This window comes from Rhinolophus sinicus, linkage group LG06 (assembly GCF_036562045.2).
Source record: "Rhinolophus sinicus isolate RSC01 linkage group LG06, ASM3656204v1, whole genome shotgun sequence".
Lineage (NCBI taxonomy): Eukaryota > Metazoa > Chordata > Mammalia > Chiroptera > Rhinolophidae > Rhinolophus > Rhinolophus sinicus.
Window position 1 is genome coordinate 127,783,402 of NC_133756.1, and position 12,620 is coordinate 127,796,021.

At 47.6% G+C, this 12,620-nt stretch overlaps 1 long non-coding RNA gene across 1 annotated transcript in view; it reads right to left on the reverse strand.

Annotated features, from left to right (window-relative positions):
• The window catches only part of LOC141572237 (uncharacterized), a 156,119-nt gene that overhangs the window by 53,230 nt on the left and 90,269 nt on the right, over positions 1–12,620 (reverse strand). The window contains exon 2 of the long non-coding RNA XR_012497521.1: positions 9,657–9,768. This is a non-coding gene — a long non-coding RNA (uncharacterized LOC141572237). The remainder of the gene's footprint in view (positions 1–9,656; positions 9,769–12,620) is intronic.

The following is a 12,620-nucleotide window of genomic DNA, read 5'->3' on the forward strand; positions in this document are numbered from 1 at the left end:
CTGACTCTCCTCTACTGGGGAAGGTCAGGCCAGGCCAGCACCAAGACCCAGAAGCCAGCAGACCAAGTCTCTCCTCTAGAAAAGTCCAGAGGTGGGGATGGCTTTTTTCATGGATGGTGCGGAGCTCACCCAGAACGTCTCAGGAGCCAGGCACCCCTCCCTGCCCCTCACCTCCCTCGCCCCTACTGTGGCCTCTCACTCTGCCATCGGCCTCAGCCAAGGAAGATGCTGGCTCCTAGTCTATAGGCCCTCCCCTGGGGACCAACAACTGGTCCATGTGGGCACAAGTGCCAGTACCTTGCTTCCTTCTAGGATGTCTCTGAAGGGCCATCCCATCCTCAGAGTCCCAGCTGAGTGTTGAAACCACTCTTGCAGCTGCCTCACAGTTCAGCTTCTCTCCCTGCCCACTCCCACTCCCTCATAAGTATTGTCCCTCACAGCGGTTGGTGCTGGGACCTGTGCTCCCGACAGGTGTATCGTGTTCTCTCACAGGTGTTCCTGCGATCATCCCCTGTATGCCTCTTGCTGGCAAACAAACCTCCACCTCAGAGCCTGCTTCCCAGGAGCCCCACCTGTGGCCGCTTGGAAAGGGAAGGCAAACTCACGAGGTCTAGCCGCTCAGAGCATTGAGAATAGTCTCATCCAGCCCCACTAGCTCACAGATGGAAATAGTCTGCCCGAGGTCGCAGAGCTGACTGGTGGCAAAGCTGGCCCCAGGGCCCTTGGACTCCATTGCCCTCCATTTGTGTGGGACAATATTAAAATTGCTGAAATGTTTTAACACCTACTTTGTATATAAGCATTTCCCCTAATCTTCACAACAACCCTCTGAGGGACGTGTAATTACTTTCACATTTTACAGATGTGAGAAATGAGTTGCCCAGGTTGCACAGCTTGGAAGGGGTGGAGGCAAATTCCAGCCCAGGTCTGCACAACTCACAAGCCTGTGTTCCTTGCACCAGCCACAGTGCTTCTAGCGCTTTGGGGAAAACAGAGTCTTTGGATTGTTTATGACACATTCAAGACCTGCGAGGGTCCTGTCCCCTGCTACCTCTGGGGAAGGATCCCCAGGGAGGCCCTCTGTGAAAGAGGGGTGCACCCCCAGGCCTCAGTGGGCCCTGACCCAAACAGGGCCCCTGTGTAGAGCTGCTCCTTTTGCAGATTAAATTCCCACTCATTCCTCAGGGCACTCCAAGAATTCCAGAGGTTGTCCAGGCAAGATTTAAACCAAATGCCCTGCCACTCCCCAGGGATGTCCCCAAAAGTGACAGGAATGTGTCACACTCATGCTCTATACACTACATGTGCCACAGTTGTTGTGGCTCACTGAGGAGGCAGCAGGAGCCTTCCGAGGTGATGTACAATGGAGGCGCCATGAGTGTAAAAGCCTCAGGTATAGCAGCCAGGAGGGAGAAGTAAGGACTTACCTCTACGGAGGCGAGGAAGGGAAACAGAAAACCGGGAGCACAGGCCTGGGTCCCTGTGGCCCCCCTCACTGCTCCCACACGAGCACACGCACACACAACCCTGGACCCTATGTATCTCAGGCAACAAGGCTTCTCCCTGTAAGTTCAGCCTCCTTCAGGCTCTGAGCCCACAGGGGGACTCTCAGCGCCCTAATGACAGTATTTTACTCACACCCAGTGGCCTCTTGCCATTCCCCCAATATACCTGAGTTTCTGCCTGTTATCTGGCCTGGCACTTTTTGTTTTTAGCCTGGCACTCTTCTTTCCCAAAGGAATTAGTGCTGATCACTGAGTCCAATCTGCTTGCCTGAGGTTCTGACATCGTGCTCAGCCTCGCTTCCTCCTCCAGGCTAAGGGATGTCAGTATTTGTGCTCTAAAATCTGGCCACTTGTGGTCCCCCTCAGAGTGGTAGAGTTCCCAGAACTCAGCCACTGTGGATGATGGCAGAGGCCTGGGACCAGGAGTCCAACCGTGGAGGATGGTCAGGAGGAGGTAGCACTCAATGGTTTCTGAAGCTCAGACAAGGTTTTGATGAGGGAGACCTGGGAAGAGACAATCCCACAGGCCCACATGGTGTCCACTATGCAACGTCAGGCAGCAGGGAGTGGTCTTGGCCACCTGCCCAGCTAATGAGCAGGAGCTTGGCAGTTCCAAAGCTTCAGGGAAATCCCTGGAGTTCAGGGCTGAGCCCCAGGCCAGAAAAGGCCTCAAGGGCTGGACTCTGACCCTTAGCCTGAAGGACTGAACTGCATCAGGGCCAGCAGTTCTGGAAAAGGTGAAGCCAGGGCAAAAAGTGCTGGGTCTAGACCCAGGGGTATTCATGCATTCAGTAATGTTGGCCTGAGAACAGCTAAGAAAAAGTCCCCCAAAAGTGACGGAGGGTGGGCAATGGTGCACCCAGGAATGCATGCTGTAAAGAGACAAGCTGTTAAGAAGCTCAGTCTTGGACAGAAGTGCTTGGGCTGGAGAGCAGGGTGGCCGGGTAGCACAGTGAGGTGCATTGTCAGACAAGGAGCCCTGAGACCCATGTGCAAGGACCTGCTCCACCCCCGATTTGCCGAGGGACCACGGGCAGGTCACTTCACTTCTGTCTCAGGTGGGTCCCTGCAGGAAATGGAAGGGCCACTCAAAGGAGTGAGAAAGATAAACAATGGGACTGTTAGTGAGAATGCAACAAAGGGACTCTTTTCCCAGTCGCAGGCAGGCCTGAGGGAAGCAGTGAGGGACGGTGAAGCACAAGAGAGGAGCAGCATGGGTACCATGCCAGGGGTAGGAGCAGAGGGCTCTTACGGGACCCAACAAGATCTGTAGTTACAAGAAAGAGCCGCCAAACAGGAACCAGGGCTTTCAGTGGAGAAATCAAAGTGAGGCCAGGCCGGGAGGGAGTGGGGGTGGGGGGTGAATACCCCCTCTTTCTCCTCAGGCCCTCCCTTGAATTGCCTGCCAGTGCCTCCCAGAGGGAAGCCAGAGGCCGAGGCAGCCCAGCTGTTGCAGCCTCCTGGGGCACAGAGACTGATGGAGAAAGTTTGAAAGCAGGCCTGGGGAATAAACAGAGAACTAGCCAGCACACCCTCACGGAACACATTTCCTCATACAAAAAGCAAGGAAACAATCTCTGTCCTGCTTACCTCCAAGGAGGCTGTGAAGATCAGGCAGGAGCTTCAAGCTCCAGAGGAGAGGGATGTGGTGACTTCGGAAGTCCCTTTCAGCTCTCAGAGCCTAGGATTCTCAGCAGATAAAGTCCCTAGAAAGAAGGACTAACCAGGATGCCTGGGAAGCTCCACAGAGCTGGAGACACAGCAGAATTCAAGCTTAAATTGGGGATGAAGTGGCCATCACAGTTGGAACCAACTTCCTTAGAAGACAGTTGGTATATGGAAAAGGTATGGTTAAAAGTCCCAGGTTCAAATTCTGGCTTTGCCACTTATTAGCTGTGCAAGGAAAAATACTAAATCCTCTGTGTTACCATCCTGAACTGTAAAAATGGGAATATACTCTCACAGGCTTGTGATGAGAATTAAATTCAAGGAGATGATGTGTCACAGTGCCTGGCATACAATGTGTTCTCGTTAAATAGGGCTCTTTCCTTTCTTACAAACACAGGACATGGAAGAAAATGGCATGGACTTAGTGAGAAGGGAAAATAAAAATGAAAAAGCAAGTGAGCTCAGTGTGTTTCAGGACATGGGTTGCCTACCAAACCAGTCCTCCTAAAGGAAGGCTGGGGAAGGTCCCCAAGAACCCCAGAAGTGCTGTAAGACAAGTAACATGAGACCATAGAGTGACCCGATGTGAACGTCCAGAAATGACTCAGCCTCAGGGCAGAACAGGCCGGCCTGTGGTCCAAAGCACGTACCAGCCAAAGCCCCAGGTCCCCCTGGCTTGGCTCATCACGTCTTGGTGAGCACATACTTCTTCAAAGGGCATCCAGTGGCTTCCAAGTAGCTGGTGGTTGGGACAGGCACATAGGGCAAACCTTTGAGCATGTGCTCTCCTCAGGGTGAGGGGCCAACTCCTCATTAGCTAAACGACGGACATGAATTGGGTACTGAGGAAGAAACTGAATTCAGAGCCAGCCGTCTTGAATTCAGTTTCATCTTTGCCACTAGTTGCAGCTTCTCTTCTAGTGTCTTTTTCTCATCTGCAGAATAGGAGGAAGATAATCTCCACTTCACAGAGTTTCCATGAGGACCCAGAATGTGGAAAAGCATATGCACCCAAGGGTGGGGCGTGATCAAAGAGCAATGCCACACGCTCTCGGCTCTCCCCGAGGCTATTGCTGCAAAGCAGAGAAGCCATAGTAAAGAAATGACTCTTCCCATCAAAGGCAGAGGAAGGGCTAACTCTTCCCAGCCCCACAGCAGGAGGGAGCATACACTGATGGCGATTGAGAACACAGACCCCCAGGTCCCAAAACTCTGAGTGCCAAGGTCATGGGGAGAGAAGTCATTTGGGGATTTGGGGTGGCACTTGTAAGGCAGACAGATTAGACAGACCTGACCTCCATGGTGACGAATTCACTAAGACTGTGCTCATAGCAAACTCAATCACTGCAGATGCTGAGAGTTCCCTGCAAGTCCAAGGAAGGGCCATCGCAGTGAAACTCAGCAGGAAGATCCAAGGCTGAGAATGACCGAAGCTGGAAGTAGAGGAATCCTAGCTGAGTCCTGCAGAGATAACTCCCCCTATAACTCTCAGAACGTCCTCACCCACAGTGCACTAGAATGCAGTACACTGGGTAAGGTTCTCACTGCCAAGCGTGGGACCAGTCATTCCCAGTAAACCCTTCTGTCATCCTTATAAGAGCTCCCGATATTGGTAACGAGAGGAGCCAACCTAGGTGCACTCTATCTATAAGCTTCATGAGACTAGTTCTCAGGCTAGGCCAAACAAAGAAGCTCCCCATTCCCTATTCTTTGTTGGAAAAAAATGACGTCGTAGGTAGACTGGTTCCTCTCTACATGTGCTTCCTGGGACACCAGCTCCCAGCATCCGTTCTGGCCCCATGCGGGCACTCAGTAAATGTTTATGCTCATTCCTTCATGGGATGAACTGCCCTCCAAACCCAGGAAAACTAACACTCATGGTCTAATATTTGGGCCCAACCCATTGAAAAAGGACTCGTTCTGAAAGCAGCCTAGACCCAATGCCCTAGACAACACCAACACTCCAGTCCCAGCACATGTTAACTAAGAGACGCATCCTAGGCCCAGGGTCTCCCGAACTCAGCCCTGTGCTCGGACGGGCAGTCGGGGCCTTCCTCTGTCTGTGGACTCCTTGCCCCAAATCCCATGCCCCAGCCCTGCTATTCCAGCCATCTGGACCCAGTTGACAAGCATGACAGCTCTTCTTGCAGTTCCTGAGCATCACAGCTGCTCCAGATGCTGGACCAGACTCTGGGTGTCCTAAAAGGCCTGAGACACAATCCTTGCCCTCAAAATGGCTATCCTGGGACCTTCCAATATTATATGTCTGGATGGGAACAGAAGGCACAAAGAGGGTAAGTTTTGAAAGAAGGACAGGAGCTGGGTTATGAAGGACCTTGAATATCAAGCTAAGGGACTGTCTTTGTCCTGCGTTCAGGAACCAGAGAGGGTCTCTAAGCTTGGAAGTGATAAGATCAGGTGTGACCTTGCAAAGAGGAGGAAAGGGGCCCAGCCTGCTCCCTGAGCCCACAGCTCCCGAGCCACCAGAGCAGTGCTGACAAGCACGTCAGTTCCTCTGACGCAGAGTCCAGTTGCCAGGCTGGCTTTTTCCTTGCTCTCTTCCTCACTTTACCCCAGGCTCCTTGCTCCTCTTGCCAGCATGAAAAGGGGTTTGGATGGTCTTGTTGAAGGCCCAGAAGTCTCCCAGACTTCACGATGTCACACAAATGTTAGAGCACTGGCTTGGAGACAGGCGAGTTGGGTTCCAGAACCTAATGTCCTTTCTGAATGACCTTGAACAGGTCATGACCCCTCTCTGAGCCGGATTGTTTCTGTAAAATAGCTTTGCTCATTGCTCTGAGGGTACAATGAGATCATGTGTGTGAGGCAGCTAATGTGTGGCCTGACGACCCAGAAAGGGGTCAATGAATGCTTGCAGAATGTGAACCTGACCAGCGGTTCAGGCTGGGGTCTCTGAAGGAAGATGCCCAGCCAGGCCCACCCCAGCAGGAAAAAAGTTCCCTAACTGGGAGAACTCCAGGGTCACCCATATTCTTTCCGATACCAGGCAATGCTCTGACCCCGCTGCTATTCCCGAGGAGGGAGGGAGGGGCTGGGGCTCCACTCCAAGGGTTGACAGGCTATTAATAGTTGTGGCTGCAGGGCTGCAGGCCACTGTCCAAGGGGCTCCTCTTTTTCCCTCTGCTTTCAGCTGTGCTGCTCTTTAGAACCACTTAAAAAGAGCTGTGTTGTTTGGGAAAGCTGGCGAGAGAGAGGGCATGAAATCTTTCCTGGAGAAGACCACCCCTTTGCCCAAAGTGTTTGCTTCCTAACAAATGTCTATACACTTCATCTCTCTGTTTCCAGTAAAGTAAATGCAAGCCTTCCTTGTCTGTTCTTTGTGTTGGGTTTTTCTTTAGAGTAATTGTCTATAAATAGGAGTTCATGTTGTAAAGCACTTTGACATTTTCTCATCTAATCCTTATTCTGAGGTAAGGGCTACTTTCATCCCCATTTTGCAGTTAATAAAACTGAGGTTATAAGAGCTTCTATGATTCAGCCAGAACTGCAGGGTTGGCAATGGAAGAGCCAGGAGCAAGCTCAGCATTTCCGCCTCCCAATCCTGCAGTCTTTCTTCTAGTGCCCCATGCTACGTCTTGTCTCCCTAAGGCACTCCCTCCAATGGCTTCTCAGAGTTTCTCTCTGAAGAGCACAGAAGCAGAGAATTCCAGACTTTGAAAGGTACTATCTCATTTTCCACACGAGGCAGGAACTGCCTCCTACAATATTCTTGGTGGGTGAATGTCCTATTTTCTAGGAGACGTGAGGGGAACCAACATTAACAAGTCCATGAAGAAGTGTATCATCCAGATTACCTTCACTTCCAAAAAAGTGTAAGTTCTGACTTGACTGGCCTAAACTGTAAGGAGATTCATCTAGTAACAAGAATTTCAGGGCTGGTTAATTCAGTGGCTCCATGATTTCATCAAGGACCCAGGTTCTTTCCAGCATTCAGCTCTGCCATCCTCAGGGGGTTGGCATTTCTCCACACGGAGCTTGAGATGGCTGCCTCTGTTCCAGGCTTCACATGCAGCCTCAACAATAGCCAGCGGAAAAGAAACAGGGTTTTGTTCTGTAGTGTTTTGTTTTTCCCTTTATGTCTTCTTCCTCCTTTTGAAACAAAGAAACTTCTTGGCATCCTTTAGTGACATTCCCTCATGTCTCCTTGGCCAGGACTGAGCCTCATGGCCACCCTTAAACCAATCACAGGCAAAGGGAATGAGATCACCAGAATGACTGGCCTGAAACTGAAGATTTATTATGTCTCCCAGAGTCACGGAGAGGCAGCAGGAAGCCCGAAATACAACCAGGGTTCTGTCAGCAAGAAAAAAGGGGAGAATGGTTTGGGGGGAGCTGACCTACTATCTCTGATCCCGGTAGATGCTATTTTCTCTGACTTACAAGTGAAAAAGAACTGAGATTGAGAACTAAATGATTTGAACCCTTGTCTGTTGGACTTTACCCAGCATCTCACTCACTTATATAATCCCAAGAGTATCTAGAACAACACTTAACATATAAATGGTGCAAAACAAACCAGCAACAAATATTTAGGGGTTGCCTACTATATGCCAAGCAGTTCGTAGGGTGCTGGGGATACAAAGATGAACTAGGCAGTCTCTACCCTTGAGCTTACAATCTGGTACCTTTTGGTTATTATGATATTTTTGTTGTTATTATTAACTAACATTAACTTAGCACATATAATGTGCTAGGTATTTTGGGAATATATATAATGTTCATGGTCAAGATTCAGGATAATTTTTGTATTCCATTTGGCAAATAAGAAAATGACACTGAGGGACAAGAAGTAACTTGCCCAAAGTCTCATGGCTCATGGGTGTCAGACCCAAGACAAACTCAGGTCCACCTAACTCAGAGCCCACGCTCTCTGTCAATCTTATCGCTGTGCCTCTCGCCCTACTGAATGTTCTAGCTTACCAATTAAAAAAAAAAAAAAACATAATGTAATGTCCATATGTGGATATGTAGGTCTCAAAAGTTGTCATGACCGATTTTTGTTTGTCTCTCCTTGTTTTTTTTTGGCTCTCCTCAGTGGGGATTGCCCTTCCCCTACCAAGAGATGCAAAGTTGAGCAGTTTCGTTTTCTTCTGGCTCTTAATGCCTCACATTAAGTTTCCAACGAAATAATCCAAAGATTAAAATGTCTCCCCTCCCTCAGCTGAAGACTTGTGCCAGGGAGAACCAACAGTCAGGGAAGCGGAATGCTTCTTTTCTCTTTTTAAATAATGAATTTTCCTCAGGTCCTTATCACTGGTGAGTCATTTCCAGAATCCAGCAGTTCCTCCATTTTGAATGTCAGACCTGCGTTACCACTAGCCTTCTGGTATCTCGTGGCCTTCTGGAGCTGCCTCAGGCTGATCCAAAGAACATGCCCTAAGATGCAAAACTGAAAGACACCTGTTGGCCAACTTTGCTCAGAAGTGTCCTTCTTGATATGTCCTGTGGCTCAGAGTCCCAGTGGCTCCTCTTCTTCACCAACACAAGCTGCTGGACGTTGCTGAGTTGTACTCTGCTCAGAGTCCCTCTCCCTCTCTGGATTAAGAACGCTTTGTGCTCTAAGACTGACCTGCCACCATCCTCCTGGGAGCCCAGAATTCTGAGGGGCAGGGGGGACACTAAGCAGTGAGCTGCCTGTCTGGCCCAGGAAGCTTGTTTTAAAGGAATTATAAGAAACTCAATAAACATCCCTCCCTAAGCCCTAGTGAGTCACATTGCAGGTCTCTCAGCACCCTGGTCCGTCGTGTCTGGAATTGAACCTTTTAGAGTACATACTACTTCTACACTGAAGACACTCAGGAAACTTTCGCCTTTTCCTTTGGGGGCAAGGAGCAATGGGCAACTTCTCAGGACACCTTAGGTTCTGTGTTAGTTACTGGAAGTTCTTCTCCTTAAATAAGCACTTTCTGGTGAAATTTGGTCAATAACCTTGTGGACCTAAGAAACATCCAAAACTAGAGAATTTTAATGAGTTTATTTGAGCCAGAACTGATGAAAATTGCCGGGAAGCAAGATCTAAAATGCTCCTGAGAATAAGTTTGCAGTGCCTTTTATGCATTTGGAATTAAGGAGGGAACTTAAGGAAGATTACATGAAGGTGAGAGAAAACAATGTGTGGGGGTAGATTATAGCATATTAAAAGGATTATGTGTCCTCTTGAGGGTGGTCATGCTTTAGAAGGAGGGGTCTGAAAAGAGGCATTTCAAACTGTGCTAACCAAATGCACAGAAACAATGGACAGGGCTTGCTTAAGGCAAAGAAAAGCCTTTTACTTAAGAAGTTATATGTCTGGGGCATGACGACCCACCATGACTTGCCCTGTTAGGAATTTATGATCAGATCACCCTGTGAGGTTACTGTCCATAGAAACCCCTTTTTTTGTCCACAACCTCCCACTGGGTTCCCAGGACCCACAAGATCTTCAGAGGCTGGGCTCAGGGTAAGCACACTCTACCCACTTACCTCTCCCATCGCTCATCTGGGTCTCGGTTTCCTCCCTTTTGTTCACTGTAGTTTTCCTTGTCCCAGTCTCTTTTCCTGGACTCCAAATAAGGCCTTCTTGCTGACGACAGTACTGTAACATAGCAAGAACAAGCAGAGGTCTGAGATTCCGGCTACATCCAGATTCAAATCCAGACGGTTCTACTTATAAGCAGCGAGTCCTAAGGTAAGGGACTCAACCTTTTTAAGACCCAATTTTCTCTTTGGAAAAATAGGAATAATAGTTCCTGTCTCATAGTGCTGTTGTTGGATGAAATGAGATATTTCATAGGGAGCCTAGCATATAGCCTAACATATTGTCAGATACACACTCCATGTTAGTCAGTGTCACACCATGTAGCCCACCGAAATAGACTTACTAGTGTTCCACGTAGGTTTCCTGAATTAATCTGACATAAACATTTTCCAGATCTCGGGGCTGTTCTGGAAGGGCTTCCTCCACCACCCCTATCTCAGTTAAAAAAAAAAAAAAAAAATCAGAAGCTTGAAAGTTGATGAGATATTGGAGAGAGGCAATGAAGTAAGCCGAATGCTAGAAGCCCAGATTGCCTTTGGCTCAATCTAGATTTGAGGGAAACCTGGAATTACTGCGATTTCATCACAGCAGCTGGTCCAAGATAAACCTGCCAGAACTGCTCAGAGGCCAGATCTGGATTGCAGTGATAGCTGGGGCCTGCTGAGAAGCAAGGAGAAACTATTTATCTGACATTTTTTCAACCCCAACTAAGAATTTTCTTTGGCTCAAGATGTCGTTGGGACCAGTTTTCATTTCCATGGAGCTCATCTGAGGATCCGCGAGCGCCTCTGACAGAGGAGACTTCTTAGAAAGACTTCCATTTCCCTGCCTCCTGTTCATGTGTGCCTTTCTCATGATTCAGAAATAATTATTCATCCAGGAAGGCTAATTCCCAGATTTTCGTTGTGCTTGGATTGTGCCAGAACCTCACGTATAGATTCTCTCTGATTCAGTTCCACACACAGTCTGTGCAGGCCTGGACATCTGCAAAGATGGCCACCAAGGAACACTTGTCCTCCTTCCAAATTGGCAGACTTCATCTAATTGAACCCATGTTAACCGATGTGGCACATTTTAATACATTTCACTGTTTCAAGCTGAGGCAGCAAATTGGAGTGCAAATCTTCCTAACAGCTGTTTCTAGAGAGGCTGTCTGGAATCTCTGCCTCCTTGACTCTTTGGTGCCAACCAAAGAAAAACTTGTCCATGTATTTATTCTGTTATGTTGGGGTTTTAAGAGAGTCTGACCTAAAATGCCATCATTCCTGTAATATTACTATGTATTCTAGAATCTGTACTTTTCAAATAGGTAGCATTAGAGGAGTGGTATAAGTATCCCAGGAATAGAACAGTGAGATGTTTTTTGAGAAAAGAATCCAGAATGTATCCAATCAGGTCAGCATTATCTGCTTCCAACCAGTTAGGCCTTATTCCAATGATAGTGCCCAAAGCTGCTTTAACAGCCTATGGTACATCTTTGGTTTCATCATTCTTAGTCAAAACTAAGCAGAAGGAGTGTATTTGCTACATTGTTGTCATGGCCAAAGATTAGAAACAACTGTTAATCAATAGGGGACTGGCTAAATCAATTATGATATATCCAGGCAATGGAATGCCATACAATCCTTTCACAAAAGGATGCAGCAAGAATGAACAAGTGCTGTTATGGACCTATCGCCAAGAAATAGAGTTAACTCTGGAAACACACAAGACCCTGGTCCTATTGGTTATCTCTGGGGAGGAGAATTAGTGGCAGAGGAACAAGGGAAGGAAGAAGTTTTTGTACACTTTGAATTTTGTACCTTGTATTACCCATATACATAATAATAAAATGATCGGTTTTCCCAAAAGTGCATTCAGAGTCTAGTACAAAAGAAAGATGGTTGAACTCGCTATACAATTCAATTATAAGTCCAAGAACTCTCATTTGCCGAGCAATTACTCTGTATCAGCCTCTGTTCAGGCTACTTACTACACATTTCATCTGATTTTTCTCCTCAAAGCAACCCTATGAAGCAGATTTTGCCATCTTTATTTTAGAAATGAGGACACCATGACTCAAAGAATTTAGGAAAGTTGCCTGAGGTTACACAACCTGCATAGGCTAAACTGGGATTCAGGCGAACTCTTTCCACTGGACCCTGGGGGCCTCCTACATCAAACATTCAATGAGATTGCATCTCCCTCTTCGCTCTGTCCCCAGGGCCTGGCAAAATGCTTGGCATACAGGAGGGATCTAATACATGCTGAACGAATGATAAACAGAAAGCAAAACAGTGAGAGCAAGATTCAGCCAGTAATTCCCTAAAAGGAATTTTACACATGTTTGAGCATCTTGGAATTACAGGATAATATCCCACTGAGATTACTTGGAAGACAACAACCTTTATTTGGATGGCTGTATTCCGCTGTGTTTGCTTAAAAAAGAAAAAAAGAAAAAATAGTCACATTGTTTTTAGTCACACCTCACAAAACCTCATTACTTCAAAATGCCTTTCTGGTGGAAGATGATTTCACAACAAAGAGAACCAGGGAATGTGGTTTTCATTAGGCTACCTTTAAAAATAGATGTTTTTCAGATGGGATCATTCGAATAAATACTTCTCTCTTTTTTTTTAATCTTCTGTTTTCCTTCATGATTGTTGAAAAAGTCCAACACGCTTGGCCATTCACTTTGGGGTGAATTTGGGATCCAAACAGTTAAGCAACCAGCCAATTTGGCTTCCTTGCTGCCTCCCAGCCAAAGAGATGAATGGAATGTTCATGAGGTCGTTTGGCAGGCGTCCACATTCCTATGGGAACGTTGCAGCAGTGAGCGCTTTGGGACACTAAGAGACAAATGTGTGGGAGTTGTGGGACAAATTGCAAATGATCCAAAGTCTCAGAAAAATGCATGGAGCGCTGTTGGC